The sequence below is a fragment of the Dermacentor andersoni genome, chromosome 1 (genome assembly GCF_023375885.2).
Source record: "Dermacentor andersoni chromosome 1, qqDerAnde1_hic_scaffold, whole genome shotgun sequence".
Classification (NCBI taxonomy): Eukaryota; Metazoa; Arthropoda; class Arachnida; order Ixodida; family Ixodidae; genus Dermacentor; species Dermacentor andersoni.
In genome coordinates, this window is record NC_092814.1 from 207,050,885 (window position 1) to 207,077,346 (window position 26,462).

General features: G+C 44.6%; 1 pseudogene; it reads right to left on the reverse strand.

Annotated features, from left to right (window-relative positions):
* Positions 1-26,462, reverse strand: part of LOC140218473 (uncharacterized) — an 80,448-nt pseudogene that overhangs the window by 29,570 nt on the left and 24,416 nt on the right.

Here is a 26,462-nt window from a genome sequence, read left to right on the forward strand (position 1 = left end):
GGCAAGCGAAGCGAAACATGCAATAGCATTTCAGTGGATACCAGGGCATTGCAACATTCCTGGCAACACAGCAGCCGACGAAGCAGCACGACAAGCGCACCTGAAAGATGATACGGCTCCGCTCCCAATATCAAAGAATGAATTACGTTGCATTATAAGGACAACGTCTTTCAACATGTCTAGAAACACTTGGTTTGATCAGAATTCTAAGAGCTCTGACTTATATCATATTGATCCATTTATTGAATTCAAATTTTCATTGTCATTACATAGAACTATGGAAACGCTTATTCATCGATTAAGGCTAGGCACTGCCTACACAAAGCATTTCTTACACAGAATTGGCCGAGCGGAAACCCCCGAATGTGACTGTGGATTTCTAGATGAAGATATATATCACCTCCTTCTAGATTGCCCACATCACGACACACCAAGATGTCGACTTAAATCAGCGCTAAGCAAATTAGACCGCAGACCTTTCAGTCTAAGGAAACTTTTGGGCCCTTGGCCAACAACGGCCTTGCAGAAGAGCGCTTTAAAAGCACTAAAGACTTTTCTTGAGGACAGCGGCATCGCTGGACGTTACTAGTGCTTTCATTGTTCTGTTCATTTCAATGTCACTCTATATATGGATCTGTTTGGGAATTATGTAATGTTACTAGTGCTTTCATTGTTCTGTTCATTTCAATGTCACTCTATATATGGATCTGTTTGGGAATTATGTAATGTTGACTGTTCTCTTGTGACTGTATGTGCTAATATATTTACACGATGTATATACCACCCGCTGACTAGACAATGTGTTATTAGACGACAGTATCGTTTGTGCTTTTGAGACTTTCGACTTCATAAGTGTGGAGACATTTGCCATGTATATTGTATGTACCCGCTGACCCGCTGACTAGAAAATGTGTTATTAGGCGACAGTACCGTTTGTACTTTTGAGACTTTCGACTACATAAGTGTGGAGACATTTTTTTTTTTCCTTACGTCATAGTCTTCCTGTGGAAACGTTGCGTCCTGGTGCTTGTGTGAAAAGATTATTTGATATGTAACCATGAACCCTGAATGATGTATGACGGAACCACCCAAGAGATAAGGAGTAGCCGGCGCCTTAAATTGCGCGCCAACATCTCCTTATATCATATCAATAAAAAAAAAAAAAAAAAAGAACGCGACTCAATGTGAAGAAGACATCGAATACTTGCGTGACATCGATACGAGTAGCCTTGCGCAGGTCTGACGTCAAAGGAAGCCGAAACCGTTGCTATAACGATTTCTTCGGAATGCTGAAAGCGAAACTTGCCTGCTTATGTCAGTCTGTTTCTTAAATCTTTTTCGTCCCGTTTACGACGTTGTGGCGTGTCATAAATGCCTCTGATTTCGTGGCTATTAGAGATTAGTGAAAAAGAAGGAAGCAGTGCAATGCCCTCAGGCCTATATGCAGCGCACGTTGTCTTCCCGCTACTGCGCGATAATATTCAGGCTATTTGTCAAACTGAGCTGGTAGCATGCTTCGCGTGATGGAGCAAGGAAGCTGTCCACCACCGAAAACGAGCGTTCCAAGAAGTGAGTGAGGGTTGTTGCTTGGGCCGTTGAGACAGGAAGGGAGGAGGGGTTATGTAGTAGCCACTGCCTCGCAACTATAGGTACAGCCCCCGTGGGCGGTGAGCGGGGCCACCGTGCGGCAAGACAAACTGTTCGCGGCCCGTTTGGCAACACCGGTGCCCCTCGCAGTGCCAAAGTGTCGATGGCACGCGGGGTGGAAGGAAGAGCGCATCCCGAGTTGGCGCTGCGCGGCGCATTGCGGCAAGTGATGTAGCAGCCCCGCGGACGGTTAGCGCCGCCGCTATCAAGGCAAACCGGCGGCTGACCTATGGTCCTCTGGCAGTCACCCTCGAGGGCGACCAGCCGTCCTTGAGCACGGCCTGCGTTCATTGTCGTGTACGCGCCGCCGCCGCAGGAACGGACAACGACGGCGGCGAGACACGGGGCGCGCGCCTTTTCTCTCGGCGTCTTCTTCCCAGTGCATAAAAGGAGCTGCGCAACAGGCGGCCTATTAAGGTGCCCACACTGGCACTGCGCCAGCCTGTGTTGCGGGGCAAGGTGACGGCGGGTTTCCCGCGCGGGCCCGCGCGGCGAGCCCCCGCTGCAGCCAAACACAGAGGTCTCATGATCGCGACGGACAGCGGTGTGAAATATCTGACACCCGCGAATGCGCGCGCTGCCCCTGAGAGGTGGCGACGACGGCGGTCCTGCGATGCCATTCCAGCGACACCGTGCCCTCCTGTCCGTGAACGCGCAGAGTTGAGCGGCGTCTGTTGACTCTGCGTCGTATCTCCCGCTCGTCTGGAATAGCCGTTTGTCTTGTAAATGTATGCAATACATTTGGGGACAGTGCTTGCGCTCCTCTACGCTAGGCTTGTTGGGCCGTGCAGTGATTTACTTCCGGTGGCAAAAAGCTCCCTCATGAGCTATCAACTATGAGAGAACCTTGGGTGAGGCAAGCGGGCCTCGCGGGCTTGTTGGCAAACACCGCCCCTGTCGGCCCTGCGTGTTTGCGGCGCGTGACGCGTCGCTGTATCTTGCGCTAGCCGTTATGTCTATCTAACCAACTTACACGAGACATGCGCAAATGTTGCGAAGGTTTGCTAATCACAAACTGACGTCGTCTGAAGCGTAGAAACGTGTGTCAGTCGAAATGAGAACTGTAACTGTTGAGCGTGATTTGAGTGGAGATAATCGTTTAGCTGCCACAGCCTTTTCTTTGTGCGTCGAAGGCGTTGAACGGTTGGACTAGGGCGTTGGAGAAGCGCCTCGGCTCTTGCTCATGTGCCCTTTGAATGATCCAGCCGATGCCCCAACCACGTGAAGTGTATGAACGCTTTATCTTTTAGGCACGCTGTTGCTCAATTGTACGACGGAATAACCCTAATAAACCTCTTTATACCCAACCTGCTTTGATAATCTGAAAGGTTAACCGGAATAACCTCATTTCGAAAAAACAAAACAAAACAATAGAATAGATATGCCGCATATCTAACAATTCCCCATGAACATATGGGGCATGTAACATATACAGAACAATATAGAAAACCGTATGTTCCCATATATAATATGGGGCATGTCCCACATTAGGTACGCGTCATTATTTATAAATTAATGTCATTATGTATGATCACATGGGACATGTCCTATATACCATATGGGAACATCTCTCTCTCTCTCTTTCTCTCTACGGGTCTTCATAGGAGATTCCGAAATGTTCATAAGGAATTACTGGATATGGGGATATTGGGTATGTGGAGGAGGGAAAGAGATAAGTAGAAGGCAGGGAGGTTAACCAGAATAACGTCCGGTTTGCTATCGAAAACCCACATACCCCATTCGGTGTTTCAGCCGTCCACAAGTACATATAATGGGGTATGTGGGTTTTCGATAAGGTTTCCACTTTCATTTTTCATTATGAACGTGTAGCTTTGCACGTAAAAAAAACACAAAGAAAAGAAGGAACACATCTACACAGCCTCGGCAATAAAATGTTGCTTCTTGTGCTACGTGTGGGTAACCGTGTTCCTTTCTTTATCTGTGTTTTTACGCGCAATGTTACACAATGTTACACCGGTTTTTCTAGAACGCAGTTGTCGTCATGATCATCAACAGCCTACAAATCTTATCATTTCGGCAAACCGTCCGGCGCCTTGTCCCCGTCAAGGCAATTTCTGCCTCTTTAAGCTCTCTCTCTCTCTCCCTATATATATATATATATATATATATATATATATATATATATATATATATATATATATATATATATATATATATATATATATATATATATATATATATATATCCCAATGTGGCTATTGGCGTGTTCTTATCCTAGCCCCATAGTTTAGTATCGGTAGAATAAACTCCTCTGCACGACTTTGAAAGGTGAGAAGTAACATGAGGCCGCAATCACAAAGCATTTCTTTCGTAAGCTATTGATATTGGTTGGCTGCCTTCTCTAATATGTCCAACAGTACGATTGGCTGACATCTCGTGTCACGAAAAGTTAAACCGTAAGAACATTTTTGTGAAAACGAGTCTATGGGTCTCCGACTTTTCATGTGTTAACACGAACTTCTTCAATCCTCAGCACAAAGGACACCTCAAAAGCAGTAAGAAATCCAACCAAGAGAACTTGAACACCTGCTATGTTTAGTTTCAAAGGACCATATGAAATGTCCCGGTTCGTTGCAGTCGCGCAGAACCAAACTCAGGCTTGAATACGGGCCCGTGGGTCTCGGCGTTTTCATGTGCAAACAAAAATTTTAAATTTCTTTTGAATTCTTCACTCCTCAGCCCAAAGGGAACCCCTGTTTCGGCTAAAAGTTCACATACCTTGCGTAATGCTAACGACCTGTTTCTTAAGCACGTTCTGTGAACTTTCGCAAACGACAAGCCCGCATAAACATGAAGTTTTCAAGTTTGCTCCCCTTTATGTCAGCAAACAGCGCGAATAACGGTACTCGCGCAATAAACATACTTGTTAGAATTCGTCAGCGCCTGTGTCGTGTGCCTCTTCGCTGTGTCCCGTTATTCGCGCTATTTGCTAAAGAATGTGTTCGTGCCAACAAACCCGACTAGCCAATATATACTGAACTTGATGTTAGGCTACCTCGACTCAAAATTCAAGTACATCAGGCAAAGATAACCAGCCCTATCGTCAAGCAAGATCCTTCAGCAATCATAAACGAAAACCCTCCGCAAAGATTAACTTTCTTTTTTAAGTTTACTTTGCTGCATCTTTGCGTTCATTTACGATACATAGTACGTTTGCGCAAATCTCTTCCAAACAGAGCTGGTCGTTATCGTCATTAACTCGAAATATTCACAAAACTAGCGCGGTGATTTCCTAAACAACGGCGAGTGCTGGCCCCCTCTCTCGTCCTTTTTCTTTTATTTTAGCAAACTGATTAATCCTCTTATAACCTGTATTCGGATCGGAGACTGAAGGGGAGACGCGCATCAGCTGAGGCACATCGCACTGTCGTTTTTCCACAGTGCTTCATGTTTCTTTTGTCGCTACGCACACCTCATCGGCCAGTCGAACAGCCCTGATTGTGAGCACTGCCAGACGCCTGAAACGCTGGTACACAGATTGTGTGATTGGCCAGCAGATACGCTGGAGCGAAGGAGGTTGGAGAGTTCCCTAGCCAGCGTTGGCAGGCAACCACTGTCGGAGGACGCTATTCTCGGCGCATTGCCTGACACTGCAACTTCAATGCGGGCAACTACAGCGCTGTTGAAGTTTCTGTAGGACACCGAGCTAGATGAACGGCTCTAGTATAGGGCCACTGTCTGATATACATAACCACTCACCACTTATCTTATCATCACCACCCATCCCAGTACTTTCACGCCCCTTCCCTCTTCCCCAGTGCAAAGCAGCAGACTAGAACGCACTAGCTCAGGTCGACCTCTCTGTCTTTCCTGTCAATAAATTCTATCTATTTTGATGCAGTGGACTTTCTTTTTGGTTTCATGTAATCACAGCGTAGTGAATGAACAACTATATGCGCGAAGCGATTGTTCAAGAGGCGCCCTTTGCCACCGCTCTTTAACAAGCGTCGTATAGCCGGTCTGTCACACACGTGATGCCCGCGCGGACGTCCTATACTGGGCATATTCCATCCGCAGGATGTTGGGTAAATGCAAGTTTGCGTTGCACACGCGCGCTCGTTCAGTACCATACCAAACTAGCATGGCGTAAGCGTGCCGCAAGCTGCAAGGGTTGAAGGGTATGTGGTTAGTCGGAGGAGAAAGTGATGTGAAGCAAGCCGGTGGAACCTGCAGATGCCTGCGCGGACCTTTTGACCGGCCGGAGAAGAACAGCCGCCTCCGACTTCTGCGCGGCGATGTTTCCCGGGAAAAACTAGGCCACGCGAAACGGATGAAGAATGGACATAAACCTTCGGCAAGACCTGCTTTGCGTGTGCACTGCGCTGCTGCGTTGCCTTCTCGCCGCCCCGTCAACCCGTGGGTCCCGCGAGAGCCGGAACTGGGCCCCCGTGCGAGCGGCGGACATTGTGAAAGACGCGCCGTATCTTTTCCCAGCGAGGCAGACGGAGAGACGGCGCTTCTCCGTCTCCTTGACAGACAGGCGGCTCGCCAGCAAAGCGCGCCAAGAAGTAACCGAGATCAGCGTATTCCGCGGTCAGTGTACCTCTCACTTTTTATTCGTTATCACATCGTTTTAAGGCAGCGCGTAATGCGAAGAGCGGCTCGACCTTCCAAGCCGGATGCCAGTCGCTTCGTTTACTTTCTTTCTTTCTTTCTTTCTTTCTTTCTTTCTTTCTTTCTTTCTTTCTTGCTTTCTTTCTTTGTGAATTAAAGGAAACTTTAGAGAAGCAGGCAGAAATGCATGCGAACGGAACACTGGTAAACTTTACTGGCGACAGTAATTCGGACTCTATTCGAAGAGTGTAGGTGGGCGCGAACAGAACACACAGATTAAACTGGAATAAATGAGATCTCTCTTTTGCACTCGTTCACGTTCCGCGTGAGAAAGAAATAGAAAGAAAGAATTTGTGGTGGCGCGAGGCCTTATATAGCTTGTGTAACCGGCGTGAGCAATATTGAACTTTTATCTTCGATGCATTGGCGGGAAGTGCAGCCTTCCTTTCACTGCCGATGCATGGGGGGAGGAAATGCGCGGCACTCTTAGGTGTACTTTATGCTTGACATTTCAGCATGTGTTCTCCGGATTCAGTTGAATAATTCATCTTCCAACTTTAACCCGGTTGATGTAATATCAAAGCTATTTCGCCGAAAGTTGCTGATCTAACATGTACTTTCCAAAAGAAAGAAAAAGAGGAATATATATATATATATATATATATATATATATATATATATATATATATATATATATATATATATATATATACGGACGGGATGTATAAAATTCGATATTAGTGAAAAGAAAGGGAAAATTTCATTTGAAGAGGGTGACCTCACACGGTGCCATTTAATTCGAGATGTCGATGCAGTTTCCTCTTGCTGAACCCGGTAAAATATATTAGTGGCCTTGTCGCTTTTTTCAGAAGTTTGCAGCTAGGAAATTGCTATCACGGGTGGCATATATAGCTTTGAGCCGACAGCTCCACTTGTCGGATCTTGTACCTCAAAGTTTTTGGAACTGCTAGACCATCACCAAAACCTACAGCGTTATGTAATGCCGGCGTCCCTATGCTCCCCACTCCCAATTTCGAACTCTTCAAAATGTTACACACTTTTCATTGTGTGTAAGTCACAGCGATATTTTAATTAAAAACAAATTGACAGGAAGACGAAGATGAAGACTCTATCCACAGTGGGCGAACAAGGGAGGACTCTGAGCCAACGTTTCAAAAAAGAAAATAACTTGTAGTGTGTAATGTCTCAAAATTGCATGCAAAGTGGGTTATGGAGACACTGTACGGTGTCTTCGCAGACTTCTTGTGCGGACTTCCCGATTAATTTTGTCCAACTGGTATTTTTTTTTTTGCGTACACCTGAATGTCCGTACACGAACTTTCTTTCTATTTCGCCTACATCTAAATGAGGTCGCCTCGGCCGGAAATCGCACCCGTGACCTGGTGCTGAGCAGCAAAACGCCGCACATCTACTGAGCCACCACGGCTGGTAGCAAACGTTCCGACAAGGGTACAGGGCGGCCTTGACAAAAGACGAATCCCTTTGCCGAATTGTTGGCTCCGCGCGGAGGCTTGCCTTGCCCTCACATCTTTGAGTTATACTTGAGATTGTCCTTACTCGCTAACTCTTTCGAATGACGAAAGTGAACTCATTTGCCAGAGAAGAGCTTCTCAAAGTGGAGACGGGTTTCAGCCATCGGAGATATTGTCACGAGCAGGTGTCAAGCTCTGAGCCGCATCTTGCCTGCGGCGATGCCACAATAGTTTGTTATCCTCTTGTTAGAATTCTCGAGTAAATTCTCGACGGCCCACCGGAGAGCTCCCAATGACCTTGCGAACGCGAGTCACATTTAAGAAACACTTTATTGTTACGCGAGTGAGCCCGATTCCACACAGCAATCGCCAACTGACATGTGTGCGTGTAGGGTGAGCTGCGCCGCGTATATGTCCATATATGTCTCGATGGTTCGGCAAGTGAATGATGGGACTCCTCCTCATCATGCCGTCGATGTCATCAACGCTGGTGTCATCGTCGTCGTACCCTCGTCGTCGCTGTCGTGAAACCGTCATCATATCGCAGATCTTCGCCATTGTTCTCGTTGGGCTGTCTTCTTCATACCGCATTCCGATGTGTACGCCTCTTTTAAAATCTACCGAACCAACACATCAAAAACATTACCTGGATGTAGCGACTGCCAACTATGTTATGTAACGCAGTTCGCCGTTGTAGTACACATTGCACTAACTGTAGCACTGACCGGCTAGCAAACCAAAAACTCATAGGGTTAACCTCTGCACCTTTCCTCTGCATCTCTCCCGAGGATGCAAAATGCGGTCGGCCATCTTCGCTAACTATGTCCTCTATTATGATTAGCCGGAGCCTGTTCTTTCAAAGCGCGCTGAGAGTACGCATTGCTTGGTGAGACCACCCGCCGATTACTAATTCATTTACGGGCAGCGTAGGATATAGCGCAAATTGTGTGTCAAAGCAGCCTTTTACGTAACGTGCGAACGTTTAAAAGTGTGCCAAAGAATAGTTTCAAATTATGCGTGTATAGGAAAATGTTCATTTTCAAGTGTAATAAACACGTCCACTTTATTTACGCACAAACGTATGACGCCGAAAGGGACAGTAAAGGGGAAAATTAAGTTGAGCTGGTTTTGTAAGCTGTGCTCATGGGGAACTCCAAAAGAGTCAGCCTTACCATGAGCGCTGGCGTGCTAAGCCAGAAAACACGCGAAACGAGAGCCAGCTGGTGACGTCCATCTTTAAGTTGCGGCACTAGCTGCACGTGGCTTCGTGGACTTTGACAAAGCCTGTATGGTATCGAGTTTATTGTTTGGCGATAAAGAAAAAAAAAGGGCAGAGAAAGAGAGAGAGACCTTACACTGCGTCTTAAGCTTATTGAAAAGCCGAACCTTGTAAGTTTTGCAAATTTTTATTGGAACGAAAGCGACCCAAAACAGGTGAAAAGGTTTCGTGCCTTCATATGTAAGTGCGACTACGTGACGACACACTGTCGTACCGGTGCTGCACTTTGGGTGGAAAGTTGAATGAGGGAAACATTTGCTTTCATTTTCTCCGCTGGTAATTGACCTTCTTCCGCCAGTTATCACAAAGCCTTGAAATAACGCTTCACCACTCTGAAGTGATTCGCCGTTGTTCTTATTGGGTCCCTTTAAAGTCGGTACGCAGCGTTACTAAATATCGTGCCAAAACATTCGTTCTCTTTGGTGCGTGCTCGCATAACTACGATTAGAAATATTTCACAGCGAGTGAGTTATTCAGTGCCAGCAGTTTAGTTCTGCAACACGACATACATCCACCCTTGTAACAGGAAGGAGGCCTTCTGGCAGGCAGTGTACAGGGCCGCAAATAAGTTGAGCTTCTCTCTCCTTCTTCTGACGCGTAGAGCGAGAACACGACGTCACTTGTGCATGCAGTTTTCTGACCTCGCGGGCGCCTTACCATAGATTGACCCAGCTTCCAATTCTAGTTTCTCAGATGCGTGGTATGCCTAGGCGTATGTACTGGTAGGCAGCCGTGCGCACGGTATGTAGTCGCACTTCTCTGCGTGAGCTGCGCGTGTTTAATTAGCCTGCAGCGATGGCTGATGAAGGAAACCACGAGAAAATTATACGCTCCAGCGAGACTTATTTTGGGCACCTGTTCAACCGTGTGCTCGTTTACGTTTTCCTTCTTGAAAAGGCGATGGGGGACACGATGTGAGAAGTCAATGTAAATGCAAACCGGTGAAGAAACGTCGTAAACTTTCTGCGAAGCCAGGTTGGCACGGCGCATTTTGTAAGGCAATTATTAAGCAGGCTCTGAGCTTTCCGGACAACCTAAGCCGTTCGAAATTTCTGATATTGGTAGCTCGTTAGGTTATTAAATTGTGCTTCCGTATGAACTGCAGTGTTTTGTCTCTACTTCGCCTACGTACGTTTCCATTATCACTTCGTGTGATGGTGACGTCCGGTCGCACACGCCTTGTATTTAGTTCTCGTCTACAAACGCTATCCATAAATACCATCTATATATGGATATTTGGGCATCAAGCCTGTAAAGTGCAAGGCCGGCCTCTTGAGAAATATTTAGCGACGGGTGGAATTCCTGGTTGCTCGCCACATGCCCCATAGGCATACCTGAATCACTGGTCTTTCCCTTACTTCCCTGGCGGAATTGGCAAATTAAACGTTCTTGTTTTCGCGTACATGCGTCTCTGAAGATAGTTGTTTGAAGGTACATAGATCTCCTAGTGCCACAGGGTTATACGAGAAGAGTTCTTGCTATGCTCCTCGAAAAAGAAGTTTCTTATGTCGACGTTTCGACCGGCGCCCGGCCTTTCGTAGAACTAAATTTTGAAGATTTTGTATCTATTTTGACGACAAGGTAAAGTAAAGTAAAGTGAAGTTTATTCTCTCTTTTGCAATGTCATACAGCATCCAAACATACAACGCCACATCAGGAGGGACGCTAAAGGCTGTATATGCCTGACGAGGCCTATCCTCCTCGTGGTGACAAACAGTGCATTTGAGACGACAACAAGTTTTCTTCTAAAGTAACATTAATATCGCACAAAAAAAGAACATCCACAATTCTGTACAATATATAAATGTATCGACATAGTCATTTTTGAAATTACAGCTGTGAAAAGAAACAAGAAAGAGAGCACACAAAAATCAATAAATAAGTAAACCACCGTTATCTAGCAATGTTGTAAATAATCTGCCACGTTAAGACTACAGTAGGTCTTAGTTGTGTGTTATGACCTGAGTAACAGATCCATAACTCTTTTTTGTAACGTCTTCTTGGGATACTTCAGATTTGAAAAGGTGGCAGTGTAAAAGAAAGAAAAAAAAAAGGAAATATAAGGACACGGACGGAGACGAGACAAGGATGAACGCCGAGTCTGTGTCTTTCTTTTTTTTGCGCTGCCGCCTTTTCCTTTATGTACCAACACGCCGAATTTGCCACTATAATACTTCAGCTTGATTTGGGGTTCATGGGATCTGAGTATCTGGCCACTTTCATGTCGCCAAATTAGGCGATTTGAGGCCTTCTAGTGCGCATTGGACAACGAACAAACGCGTCAAAATTAATTTTAGAACGAAAAAGACACGCCAAGTTAGTGTAGAGCCATGTACGGAGCAATAATAATGCGTAATTAGCGCAAAGAGGCCAAAATGAAGCCTAGATGCGCTTGTTCAAACTGCGCGCACCTAAAAACGGAACCGGAAGTCGCACTTCACTCACAAAAAAAAAAAAAGTGGGTCGATTATAGAGATAGTGCAGTGTAAAATTGTGGGCCAATACCAAAGGGGTAGTTCACTCTAAACAACAAACCGTATGGTGTACACTAATGCGCACAAGAAGACTTTGTCTTTCTTTGATGTCCACAACTGCTGAATCGCATTCTTTATTTTACAGCGAAGCTGTATATGGCTAGTGTTCCATATATTTTTCGTGTTTGTAGTCAACAATTAAAATGGTGAGCGGGGTCTGAGATAAAGCAGGCTTCAAGCACGCCGCAAATAATAATAATAATAATAATAATAATAATAATAATAATAATAATAATAATAATAATAATAATAATAATAATAATAATAATAATAATAATCTTTATTAAGCACCCAAAAAAATTAGTACAGCAACACGGGCCCATCTAAGCCAATGGGGACTTGTGTGACGGGGCCCGGCATTGTCCGCTAAGCGATGTGGTGGCAGTATACATGCACAAATTTAATACCACAAAGAAAAAGAAAACAAATGAGAGTGATAAACGTAGATCAGGTTTTCAAGGCATCGAAACAAAAGCATAGAGTAATCACAACTGCGACAAACAAAAGGAAAATAAGTACATACATCTGTATTACAACATGTGTAATAGACACTTCAATTTAGACCGAGAGTCTTCGAAAAAATAGTCGTCTGTCAAATTATTAAATATCTTGGGGCATACACGCAGCGTCTTGCTGCTCCGTATCTAGTAGGTACGCGCGGTACAACGAAACGCTTTTCTCTGCGCAGCGGTCGCGGGGAGGCGTGCGGTTGCTTAAATTCATCCGTCCAGCAATGGCGCAGCGCAACCGTAGAAATGAATAAAGATTGAAAGGACGGGAAACCGAGATCATGAAAAATATCTTTGTTTGATGGTGTCACGCGATTATACGCCACACATTTTCATGTATTTTTTAAGGGGTTATCAAATCCGTCCGGCCAACGTTGGGAGCAGAAAGCGAAAATCGTTATACCATACCTTAAGGTGCTGGATGCAAGGGAATGTACTATCATTTTTTAAGTCTGAAACGGCACCAAACATTTAATGTTCAAGAGTAAACATGCGACAGATCTTAGTTTGGAGCATACATGCGCCCCATGATTATGCCATGACAAGTCACTATCGAAATGAATGCCGAGATATTTAATTGAGTTTGTATTTTCGACAGGAGTACACTTACAGGATAAGCAGTCTTGGCTATGAAGATACGCTGGAATGACCGTGGTTCCAATCATTAGGGGATTTTGGAAGCATATAATTTTTGTATTTTTTTGATTGACGGTAAGCTTGTTTTTAAAAAGCCAGTCCATAGCTTCATGCACCGATTACTGCAGATATTCAGCAGCCTTTTTGTAATTAACATCCTTCGTCTCTATACTGAAACACTCTGCCATTTGGGATTACTGAAATGAAATGGTTCACAAATATGTTAAAGAGAAGAGGCGATAAAATTGACCATTGAGGGACACCAGCACCAAGGGATAATTTGCTGCTATAGTATTTGGTACCTATAACAACTATTTGAGACCTGTTCGTGAGATAGTTTTCAAGTAGAGTATAGAAGGGGCCCCTAAAACCAGTTAGATATAATTTACGAAGTAATATGTCATGACAAACTGAATCAAAGGCTTTGGATACGTCGAGAAACAAAGCACAGCTAAAGAGATTGTTTTCAAAAGCAGAATACAAATAACCAGCAAATTCTTCCAGGAGCGAAATTGTACCCCGGCCTTGCACGAAACCAGTCAGACAAAATTGAAAACTTTTGAATGAAAGAAGTCATAACCTCAAGCAAAATTTTTTCTATAACCTAATATAATGCGGGCAAAATGGATATAGGCCGGTAGTTTTCAATAATAGATTTCTTTCCTGCCTTATGAAGTGGTCTAACTAAAGCAGTTTTTAGATTTGTGGCATAGTTCCAGTATCTAGGAAGCCATTTAACATGAAAAGCACAATATCTGAAAGCGCCTCGAAGTTTCTTCTCAGCAAGCTTACAGATAATCCATCTACTCCCGGTGGTTTATTCGTTCGAAAACTGAAAATGATCCGGGCATGGTCAGATTTCGAAAGCCGTGGTAAAAGTGCAGATGCTGTCAAAAGAATCACCAAGCGTCACATCTTGCCGAGGCTTAGATAACGCCTCTGTTGAAGCCTGACTGAAGAAATGATTGAACAAGTCAACCGTTTCGACAGGGTTTCCAGGAAAATTTTGTATCACAGATTTAACAGTCTCAGATTTCCCTCTGAGATGGTTTATTAGCGACCAAGTTTTGCTAGCACTTTTGGACAATTGGTTAAATTTGTGTAAGAAAAAGCGACGTTGTTCAGCGCGGAGAAGAGCAACTACTTTATTTCTTGCAATCTTATATTCTAATTGTAGGTCTTTATTGTTAGGGGTACGTTTACTTTTTTTCCAAAGCCAATCTCTTTGACATATGGCTTGCATAATATCGGAATTAATCCATGAATAGCTTTTCCTGCACTTTTTATTCCTGAAATATGTGCAGTACCATTCGAAATGTGCTAGACGCTCACAAAAACTATCGCACACTTGGTCTAATAATAATAATAATAATAATAATAATAATAATAATAATAATAATAATAATAATAATAATAATAATAAATATCCATTGTTTCAAGTCGATGAGTATACTGGAATCGTTTGTGCACAGCGCATGTACTCACGAGGGAGAGGCGTTGCCATCTACGCGAAGGACAAAATGTATGTAGGTCCACACACTCTTCACTCGCAAGAATTCAATGTCACCGTGCAGGAACTACCTACCGGAACTACCTCTGCTTAACCCCCCTGCCTTTCTATGCATCCTTTTCTCTCCCGGTGCCGTACAAACGACGTAGTTGTGATATCCACTGTGCACATATTTCCAGGCACACCCAAGTGTGATATCAAGAATTTCATGATCACGCACTTTGAATAGGTTAGCCGTGATGACACTACCCCTGTGATCATCGTTCGAGACTTCAATGTGGACATTTCAAAACCAGACAAGAAATGGCTCACTCAGTTTATGCTAGAAGAGGTTGATTTGAAGTGCCACACCATTTTAAGTCACTCAACTACTCAATAACGGTTGTGTATGCATATATCTTTGGCCAAGAATATGTCTAAAGTTGTAACCGAACAAGTGTATATCACACTAATGACACAGCTATCGTTACTACCATTGCGAAAGGGTGAAAATTAATACATGTGCCCTTGTCTAACCCTGCGTGATGTGCTACCGCTTCGCTGGTCATCCACCTTCACAGAGCCGAATGGCTGCTGAATTATTATTTTTTATTATTAGGCCCCCTGTCGCAGAAAACCCGGCGTCAACGTCCCGCGTCGGACGTCGCATCGTCAAAAAGGCTGTCGAACCAAATTCCCAACCACGCATACTCAACCACCCTTCTACGACCAAAGTTGCTCATACCATGTCTTCCGTTCTTTACAAAGTATTCCTCAGAATTTGAGACCGGCAGCGCACAAACAAATGTAGTGGAAAAAATCGCCGACAGCGCATATCTTTTATGTTAGCTCTTCTCAGAGTGAAATATTAAAAGCGCAGAAGAATAACAGGAGATCGACCCACGTAAGCGGCTGCGTTTCTACCAGAAAGCTTGCCTTCGCGCATCGCATTCGCCACCGGCGTTTCCCTGTTAAGGTTACGGTTACACAAGCTGCAGTTGCTGGGAAGCATGAAAAGCAATCAGAGGTCTTTGAATGCTATCGCGTTCCACTCTTAAATGTGAAGCTTAGGCGCCCTCCACATTTTTTATGTGACTTAATGAGAGAGAAGGAAAAAAGGGAAAAGAAAGAAAATATCATCGTGCGTTCGCTCTTTGTTTCTTTCTTTCTGCTTAATTTAGACTGCTGAACGCGCGCTCTTGCGTTTGCATACAGTAGTCAAGCGGTATCATCGGTTTTCACCCGCGGGTATAAATGCTGGACAGGCGTGTACTTGAACAAAATGTAAGCTGCAAACGCAGCGGTGGCGTAGAGGTAGAGCATCCGCCTCGCGTGCAAGAGGACCGTGGTTCTAATCCCGGTGCCGCGCAATTTTCCACCGGAATAAAAGAAAACCACGTGTTGATAAAATTGCACAAACAGGCCTGGAGTACGGCCTGATCCCGGTGACCAGAACCGGTAACGCACTCCCTCACCAGAGCAGGATTGGCCACCCTGGTGCAGTACTTGGCCACAACCTCCTATATGAATAAAACAATCGAACCCCGGTCCTCAGTCCCCAACAGCTGCGAAGCAACTGACCACGGCGGCGGTCAGACCTGTGACGCTGCAGGGGGCGCTAAGAATCTCTGGGTCCGGGCAGGCCGCCATTGGAATCTGAACCTGGCAACGTTTAATGTTAGAACATCATCTAGTGAGGCGAGTCTAGTAGTGCTATTGGAGGAATTAGCGGTCAGTAAATGGGATATAATAGGGCTCAGTGAGGCTAGGAGGACAAAAGAAGCACATACAGTGCTAAAAAGCGCGCACGTCGTGTGCTACCGGGGCTTAGTGGAGAGACGGAAACTAGGAGTCGGATTCCTGATTAATAAGGGTATAGCTGGTAACATGCAGGACTTCTATAGCATTAACGAGAGGGCGGCGGGTATCGTGACAATAAGAGGTACAATTAGTTTGTACAGGCCTACGCTGCCTGTAAGCAGATGTACACTCTGCAAAGCTGAGGCACGGTATTAAATCCTTCAATACCTTTTTGAATGACTCTGGTATTGCGATATTAGTTAGCTCACTCGCACCGCCAGCCCCGTCAGACCGACCCCGGGGACGGAACAATAGCCGGCTCTGTTTGCGTTTAGTTCCTCAATACTTGAACGAATGAAAACGCTTCCGGGCTAAGCTATACAGCACATCCCACGTGAATATCATCTGCGGGGGTCGTTTTTCCTTCCCAAAGCACACTAGTGAGCACAAAGGCAGTTCTGGCACGTGTCTTCTGTAATCATGCAATATTTTAGCTATGGGAAAGCGCAGGGATTAATTTCGCTTCTCAGACAACTCTGACAATGAAGAGAAATAATTCAGACACGTTATTCAAACTGTTCATCATGCATCTGTTCCACTTACCCACAAGCGAATTGCCTGCAGGCATATTCTTTGGCTCGATGCAACTCTCTGGCGAGAACAGTATGGGGACTTGAAACGCTCCTTAATCAGGGAAGTTTGACTGTATATGAAATCTTCAACTGAGCGTAGCATTCCTGAGGTGTTGATTATGGGCAGATTGCGTTTCATCTTACTGAAGAGCAGGCGTGCGAACACGGATGCAAGTAGAACGTAAAGCCAACGCTACGCCGGCGTTTCTGTTGTCCTTTTCGTAGAATCTATACTTCTATACTACGTTCTTACGTTCTATACTGCGTCCGCGTTTGCACGCCTGCCTGCCGTAGCAAGAATCCTCACAACTTGCTCAACTTTCACTCGTTCTAAGACTGCGTTTCAGTTACCTCGTCCGACTTGTCGCTTCCACGCGCAAAACGCCGCCTCAACCTTGCCGCCGGTATAGCGTGCGCAACGGCAGCGCACATCGCACGTCATCAGCGCACAGAGCACGATGCGAAACGGCGCGCCATACGCAGCACATGGCGACGACTGCGTTCCCACCACGCTGCCGACAAGCGGCGAGAATCACGGAGTCGTCACGGAGGCTCAGCGCCGCTCCGAGTAACCGGCAAGCTTCAGCCTTCGTCCGGCTCGCCTGTCCGGCCTGTTGGCGGGCGCAGTCTGCCGCCGCATGTATCGCTCCGTTTCTTCCGCGCGGGGTATACTGGCCAAGGTCTTGCGATGCCTCGGTCACGATGGCGCGCTGCGCATGGCGGTCGTCCAGTCGAGCGGCGGCTTCGGGACGCGGCTATCGGTTCGTGAGGCGCCTCGTGCACGCACGCCAGTCTCATTGCTGAGCGAGCTGCCGCACTTCGTGCGCTGCGTGCGGCGGCCAGAAGCCCGCGTCGAGCCCGGCAGCGTGAAACTTAGAGGAGCATCAACGCTATATACGTATATGTGCCGCGTTGTAGTTGGGTGGTGACATACACGACAATACCGCTACCAGCGGACGTCACATCTGGCTGACGGCGCGCCGTTTCCGTCTCTCACTTTTTTTCGAGCCCAAACGAGCCTCGAAGGTGCGACATCGTCGCGCTTTGTGAAGGCACATGGCTGTCCCTCCCTTTCGCGTCCCTTCAAGCTTTCCTCGTCATAAATTTGCCGAACGGGACGGAGTGCCTATACCTTCCTTTCATGCCGACGTCTATCTCGTTATTGGTCTTATCAGTAATTGTTGTTTAATAACTGATGAGATAGGCCACCGAACGGCTGGTTTTCCCAATGATAAAAAATAAACACCACTGACTAACGAAACGCGGAGATCCAACGCGGTGTTGCAATCTAAATGACGCGAAGCTTGTTTCACTTAGCGAGGCAGCAGCAGTAGCTCGTGAAGGAGACAGCTAACAGCTACAGCCTCGTCGCCTGAGTTCGTGTGCGATGTCTGTTGCTTGTCGAGGGAAGAAAGCTGACGAGAGGTGTAGGCACAGAGAAGTACGATATGTGCTTTATTTATATTTATTTGCGATACTGCGAGTCCGAGCGACACCAAAGCAGGTGGGCATTGTATTACACAATTTTAAACAAACAAACAAACAGCTCATGCTGCACGGTACAGTAGAAGAAAGGAATATTAACTATTGCAAAAATCACAGTGACAATTGGAAGTGCAATATCTTGGTTAGCATAACAACATTAGTCAGTAACAAATATAGTATTACTAAAATCCCTTCGCACGTCAAGGTGGGCCACTTTAGACACCCTGTGCGATCAGTCATCCCAAGGCCACTGCAATGCCGCAATTGTATGAGGCTGGGACACGTTAGCGCCGGGTGCGAGAACACGAGAGTTTGCTCACGCTGCAGGGAGCCCCACGCTGCCGACTCTTGTGCAGCCACGGTTCTCAAATGCACCAATTGCCTTGGGTCCCATGACGCTTCCTCGAAGGACTGCCCCAAAATGAAGAAGGAAAAGACGATCTTGAAGCAGATGGCTAGAGACCGCTCGTCTCGTCGGGGAGCTGTTGCGGCCGTTAGACAGCGACGCTCCCGACGTCGTCGGACTTCAAAGAGCGCTGACTCCTCTATGAAAAGTACGCCCCATCTGACAACACCTCCTCCTCTGCCCCCTAGGCCTGGCGCAATTCAATATAAATTTGACAAGGTCATGGCGGAGAAAAATACAACTTGGTCCGCACTACTAAAGCTACAGCCAAAGCCAGAACAACAGCGGAAATCACTACCGAAGCCGCAGCCGATGCGACAGCCAATGCCACAGCCGATGACACAGCCGGAGCCGGAGCCATGTCAAGTGATACAGCTGCGCACGGCTGTAGAGTGCACAGCGCGGGTTCCTGACAAATTGCCCGAAGAAGACCGGCAAGTGGTTATGATGCTCCGGTCTCTGATGAATACTCTTCGAATGCTCTTGAATAACCTGCACACTCCGTCAGCGCGAAGTGTAATGCAAGTGCTGGATGTTCTCAATTCAGTACTTGCAACTCTTGAGTAAGCATCATGGCTCACCCATATCATTCTATTCGCACTGAAGTAAAAAAGGCTGGGGTTTAGCTTAACGATATACTGCCACGTACTGCAACGTGCTACTGACGCCCACCGGCTCCTTGGTCTTCACTGGTTACTTCAACGTGCATCACCAGCTATGGGGAAGCACCAAGATTAGCTTCAAACAACAGAATGACGGCAGCCTAACGTATCGGCGGAGCACTTGCTTGGACTGGACTGATTTCCAGGTGCTTTGCTGCGTGCGCACACAGTGTTCCCTCTGTCCCGCTTTCCTCTTTCTGTTCCCCCTTTCCCTTCCCTCAGTGTAGGGTAGCAAAACGGACGCTCGTCTGGTTGACCTCCCTACCTTTCCTCCCTCTCTCTCTCTCTCTTTCTTTCACACACACACACACACACACACACACACACACACACACACACACACACACACACACACACACACACACTCCCTAACTCCCTGTAAAATTATACATATATTTGCGAATAAACGACATACATAATATTACAGAAGTTATACAGGCAACAGCGGGCAAGTGACCATAGTTGTGGTTTGAGATGCATAACAATTATGCCCAAGGAACGCAAGCATTAGAGCGAAGAAATGCGGGTGTCTTAAGTGGCGCCTTCTTTGTTTGATGTTTGTTTGAAAGTTACAAAGAGAAAACTATTTCTGAGTTGAGAAGATTCCCTTCTTTGACCGCACGTTGGAAAAGTGAAAACGTGAACGTGTCATTGTAAACGCAGTACTAGTTTAATGTGAATGGGCGTTTATTTCGCCATAGACATGATGCCGACAAAGTAGTGTACTTAGCCCGGTCTATCTTAAGGCTGTTGTGGACTAGTTGGTAGATAAATTTTAAACGAGCTTGTCTGGCTCTAACGGATAGCGCTTCACGGCCTGCATCAGCCAAGTCTATCAGCCAAGGGGAGTAATAGGGCCCGTACTTAATAAAGTTGACCCGCGCAGCTTCTCTTTGCATTTTTTATGGCATTGATATGTTAGCTGATGTTTTGGGAAATGAGATGACGTTAGCGCATTCTAAGAGGGCACGAACGAGAGCTATATTATCTAATAATCTGGTGTGCTTCGGTTGAAGGCGTAAAGATCGTCTAAGGAAAAAAAAAAAGGCTTGCGTAAAACTACTGAGGCAATGTGATCGATGTGTAAGTTCCATGAAAGGTCGGAAGTGAATGTGAAACGTAGGTATTTGTGATGATTTATTCAGGCAAGTTCCACCGACAGCGTTAGAAAATTCCGAGCACTTCTTTTTTGTTGCAAAGGACATACCGATGTAGTAGTCTTATTAGACATTTGCCATTCATTGCACCAGTTCGACAACAAGTAGAGTGCTCTGTTTAATACTAAGTGGTCTTCGTAACTCCCGATTTCTTTATAAGTAATACAATCATCCGCGAAAGGCTTTATGTCACATTCAATGTTAGCAGTAATGTCGGTAATAATGATTAAAAATATGAATGGGGCCATCACGGATCCTTGAGAAACACCTTAGGTCACCGCTACAGATCTGGAAGGAATGCTATCAGCTATAAGACACTGTGTCCGATGCAATAAGAAGTTGTTGATCCATGCAGTAATATGATCACCCCCGATCGTAGCCTCAAGTTTTGCAACTAATTTAACGCCCTTTATACAATCAAATGCTTTACTGAAGTAGAGAAACATCACGTTTGTCTGGTTTCGGTTGTTTAGGTTCAGTGCGAGGTCATGCACCACTTCGCTTAGTTGTGTAACCATTGAGAGGCTATTTGTTAATATATGCTTCTGCTCTAGAAATACCGTTATCTTAAGGAAAAAAATATATTCTAATATTTTACAAACTGCACTGATAAGTGAGAGTGGCCTCTAGGTAGAAGGTTCGTTGATTTCGCTGGATTTATGTATAGGAATCGCCTTCGCTTTTTTTCCAGTCATGGGTTAGTTGTGCGCTTGAAGAGATGCGCGGTATATAATGGCGAAGTATTGGCTACACCATCCTTCCTTTTTAAAAGTTCATTCGTCATATTATATGGCCCATTAGCCTTTCTTGATGTCCAGGTTAGCCAATAAATTAACATCCCCATCATCGGTAATGTTTAATGAATCAATACTTTCAGAATTAAAGTGTTGAGAGGGAAGTAAGCCGGCTATCTGTAGTGAATAATGATAAAAATGATAAAATGATTTAAGGCTTCATGCCCCTTGTATCACATAGTGACACATGTATTCAGGGAATATTGCCCACGAATGCGCACATGCCCAGTGCCGAAGTTGTCAGTTCAGGACAATATCGGCACATAATGAACTGGCCAGAGTTGTCTATGTATATATATATATATATATATATATATATATATATATATATATATATATATATATATATATATATATATAATCATATCATAAGAAGCCAACAAACACTGACACCAAGGACAAAATAGGGGAAATTACTTGTGCTTAATAAATGAAATGAAGAAACGATAAGTTAATGGAAATTAAAGTGGATGAAAAAAACAACTTGCCGCAGGTGGGAACCGAACCCACAACCTTCGCATTTCGCGTGCGATGCTCTACCAATTAAGCTACCGCGGCGTCGCTTCCCAATTCACTTTCTTGGGTATTTATGTGTCCTCGTAGAGCCCTGGGAGTGTTAGCCAGCGCCACCACTCACAGACCTTGGCGGCGGACGTGGAACGTCCTTTTTGCCGCAGGCGTCACGAGAACGTGATCTTTTTGGGTGAAGGCAACTGGTCAATAAACCCACACATGCTACCTGAAGGCATGTGCGAAGGTTCTGGGTTCGGTTGCCACCTGCGGCAAGTTGTTTTTTCATCCACTTTAATTTCCATTAATTTATCGTTTCTTCATTTCATTTATTAAGCACAAGTAATTTCCCCTATGTTGTCCTTGGTGTCAGTGTTTGTTGGCTTCTTATGATATGACTAATAAAAATCGGGCCCCTCAGTTAACCCCCTTTCTTCTCGTTTATATATATATATATATATATATATATATATATATATATATATATATATGGCTGAGGAAATCACGCTGCTCCCGGTAGTAAAATGACGAATGACGATTGAAGAATTGAATAAGCACAGTATATATTTGACTGACGTTTCGGCTGGTGGACAAAGGATGGTTTGACAAAGGCTGGTCCACCAGCCGAAACGTCAGTCAAATATACTGTGCTTATTCAACGTACGTCGTAATCTTTTTCTTCACATATATATATATATATATATATATATATATATATATATATATATATATATATATATATATATATATATATATATATATATATATATATATATATATACACACACACATATATCCAGCGACGAAGAGACGGCAAACGCCAAATTACGGGAGTAGGCAAAGAAGTCTTCGCTTTAAGTGTAGAAAAATGAAGATAGAACAAAAAAAGGCAGTAAGCAAGAATAGCGGAGGAATTGATGTATGGCGTAAACATACCTGCCCTTTTCAGAGGAAGATGACGATGTAGGATTAGGGTGAGGTTTTTGCGGACGTTTTTGGCGATAGGATGTCCTTTTTTCAATGTTCGTGTAGTTTCCATGGCGATAATCTTTTTTTTTGTCATCCAGTACTTCTTCCGTTTGAAGCGGAAGCGATGCGTTCATTAAAGCTCCTCTTTTACCCCTTTCACTGGCTATCACTCTCTCTCTCTCTATGTCTCTCTCTCTCTCGTTCTCTCTATATCTGTGCCCTTTAAGTTTAAGTATAAAAATTCTACACACGTAAACTATAAAGCAATGCGAGTTGTTGATTTAAGTGAAACACACTTATTGTTTTGCTTTAGAAGCGAGACAGATACATGAAGAGAAAATTTTATTTTCAACAACAACTATCCCGATGTACCAAGCTATACTATTTGCTCAAGGTAATAGGGCCAACGCGAGGAAGATCGGGGCATTCCCTAGGCGGCGCGTAGTGGCTGAGGAATATTATGGCTGAGTGTCCAGTCTTGACAACGACAACACCGCAGAAATTAAGAGACTCGATAGCACGACGTCTTTCTTGCCGATTTGGTACGCGACCGTTTTCTCCCGGCACTTACTGGCTCAATTTAACACGGCATGTAATTGTGTCAAGGATATGCTTCGCCATTCAGACAGGAGTAAGATAGGCCTATAGTGCCCGTCCGCACCTATCGGAGCATTGATATTTGCTAGATGTCTCATTTATCAAAACATAAGTGAGATGACGTTGAATATGTTAGGCTAGAGAAGCTGTACCACGGGCAATGTATAATCTGTGGCGGCAATTAAGACAAAGGCAGGGGAAGAGAGAGACCCGGCGCAGGAACCTACGCCATTTCAGTCAACGTTGGTTGCTCGTCCTTTCTTACTTTATATTGTCAGAAAGGGGGGGGGGGGGGGAGGGGGCTCTGCTGCCCGGCTGGGTAGACTGTGCCAATTCCGGAGATACTCTAATTAGAGGTGGTGGCTTGGAAAGCCGATCCCGATACCAGTGCGTGACGTGCATGCTCGCAAGAGTGCTGATCTGCCTTGCAACGCGGGCCGATCCTGTAGACATTGCGACTTGACAGCATCCACACGCCTCATATCATTTAGCCAATAGAGCTAACCAATAAGTGTCCCCAGCAGCATATCTCAGTAGCAGGTCTATCAGGGAGCTAGCGGGTGACGTAGGCTTCCGTACGCCGGTGGTTCTTGTGCAATTTTTACTTCTGATGATGGCTGTGTCCCGAGTAAATGCTAGATACTTGGCCCGTGAAACATGGATGGGGCCAGTGCCGCGCTCGAAACCTACTCAAATTCGCATATACTGGGTGGCCAGTGGGCGAAAAGGACACGAGGGATTGAGAGCAAGCCTGCATAAACGATAATAGGCTCTGTATGAACATTAATGCTGACCTCTGGCTCGCGAGAAGAAATGCAAAGCAAAATAAAAGTGTACACCGCTCGTACTTCGCTGATTATAAAGCCGTATTATTGAACACGTGCTCTGTAAATCAACGCGAATTCCAGTTTTAGCATCCGTGCGTCTCCCTTGCGTTAGCCTTTGTGTACGTTCCTACGAGATTCAGTTTTCTTGACGCTCTAGCTTGTGAACAACTGTATTTATTATAACCAAACCGACGCTCCTTTTCTAATACGAGATGTGCTTTCTGCCTTCATACAGCTATCTTGAGTCGGAGCTGTGTTAATAAGAAATATGAGCAACCGAATAACCAGTTCGTCGCTAGTTTTCATTGGCGTAGGAGCTGATGAGGTGTGAGCTGTAAGCGTTTATGAAGGTGTAAAATTACTATTGCAAAACTAGCGAACTTTCTTTTCCATTGACAGTACTGCCTTATTATGAGCTAGTGCTGGTCTAAGCTATCTAAAATCCCTAAGCTCTTTGAGAGTTTAAACATTCTTGAGTCATACGGCTCGAGTCATACTCGGTTCTCGCATTTAAACAGGCGAGGATCGCGCATCACTGCAACTCGGTTTCTTGTTGTTGTTGCCTCTTTGTAGTCAGCATGCTCCTGTGGCTTTCTCTTCTCTTGCTTCCTTCATTCTGCTTATTGTGTGTGCAGGCATACGTTCCAAGAACTGCATCCAGTTCGCCTTCCTCTTTTCTTTATTTTTTTTTCTAATATATATAAATAGAGGAGTTGTCGCCGTTAGCTGGCGACTGTGGAATTGCCGCCTAATCGGAATAGCCTGGCAATGCAAAAAAAAAAAGTTTCTTTTAACGGAACTACTTTTTTTTACAACTCTGGATAAATGGAACTAAAAATACTACCGAAACGAAAGGGATCGGCCATATCTCAGTGGTATCGCTGTACGCATCACTGTTTTCGCCTTTGTGGGTTTTCTTGCCAGCTCTCCATGTTTTCGATTAGGTGGATTTTGCTGGATGTCTTACTGGTGCCGTGGCTTGTGTGGCTCTATATCGTGGTTGTGGTTGGTTGTGGTTGGTTGTGGTTTCTTCGTGTTGGCGATATCGGTGAGTCGTGAGTAAACACCCGCACAATATCCTCACGCTGGAGATGAAAATAAAGGTGATAATAAAGGAGACGAGTAATGGTCACCTTCGAGTCAAATCAAAGGTGAGTTTATTGCAAAAAAAACACAACAGAATATTTACAAAAATATTTGCACCATTAGCCTATATGGCTAGTTAATGGTCCAATCTAATGCACATGCTTGTGTCAACCAGGTTGATGAGCTGAGCTGTAATGAACAGGTTATACTTAAGCGTGCTTAAACATAACATTGTAGCTTGAAAATCACATAGAAAATATAAATCCCATTCAAGACAATCATAAATGAACATCGCTAGAAATACAAAATTATAAAATATTCGTGTTAAACAGAGCAGAAACGACTAACACTTAACAAACTGTCAGACATACAGGGGAAGCTACAAAGTGCATATACATTCGACACTACAAACTTTCCCAGTGGGAAACACGTACTTTAGTAACGTGCTGGAAATAGATGAAGGACACAGACTAAGTATTCATATTCTAGTTTAATTGCTACATGAGTGATTAAAAAAATGTACCTATGATATGATATGTATTGACAGGCTAGTTGGTGATTCATAATTTTGGTGAAGAAGCGCTCTTGGAAAAAAGACGTTCACGCAAACATCTATGATGCGGACATACACAAGCGCTGATTAGTGAGACAGAATAGCGCCTGTATATCTCCTCATGATTCATGTTTGTGTTAATGTCTTTTTTTTCCAAGTGCACTACTTCGCCAAAAACCATATATGAGAATTTAACGTTGTGTGCGAGTTTTATTTCGAGCAGAATAGAATTCCAAATTTTTAGCGCCATTGGATTGAATTACCCTTTCACCGTGTAACACGTTTCTGCGGGTAGAGAGATTAAAGTTGCCATTGGCTGCTTGCCTTGTATTCCGGTTTGGTAAACAAAAGAAACTGAATGATAATGAAAAATTAGTGTTTAGTATAGCATTTGCCAAAACCGCAGTTTTATAATTTCGCTGACATGCGACTGGGAATATCTGAGCATTTGCAAACAATTCGGTGCTTGGACAGTGAGCGAGTTCTTGTAATCGTACAACTGGTGCTATGTACGTTATGTAAGTAAATCCCGCTATTTCGCAACAATGACACAAGTGTGAGTGAAATAAAAAAATATATAAAGAACGAAGTACGTTATATTGAAAGTAACTTCTAGATTTAACAATCATAAAACACCGAAAAGTGTATTTTCAGATAAATTGTCAACCAGTTCTTTCCAATGCAAGTTTACCTCCATTACGACACCCACGTGTTTGAACTTGGAAGCACGCTCAATGGTTTCGTTATCAACATACAAGTTCAGCAAACTGTAATCTAGGCAACTTCTCCTGGAATGAAAAATAACGTATTTAGTTTTATATG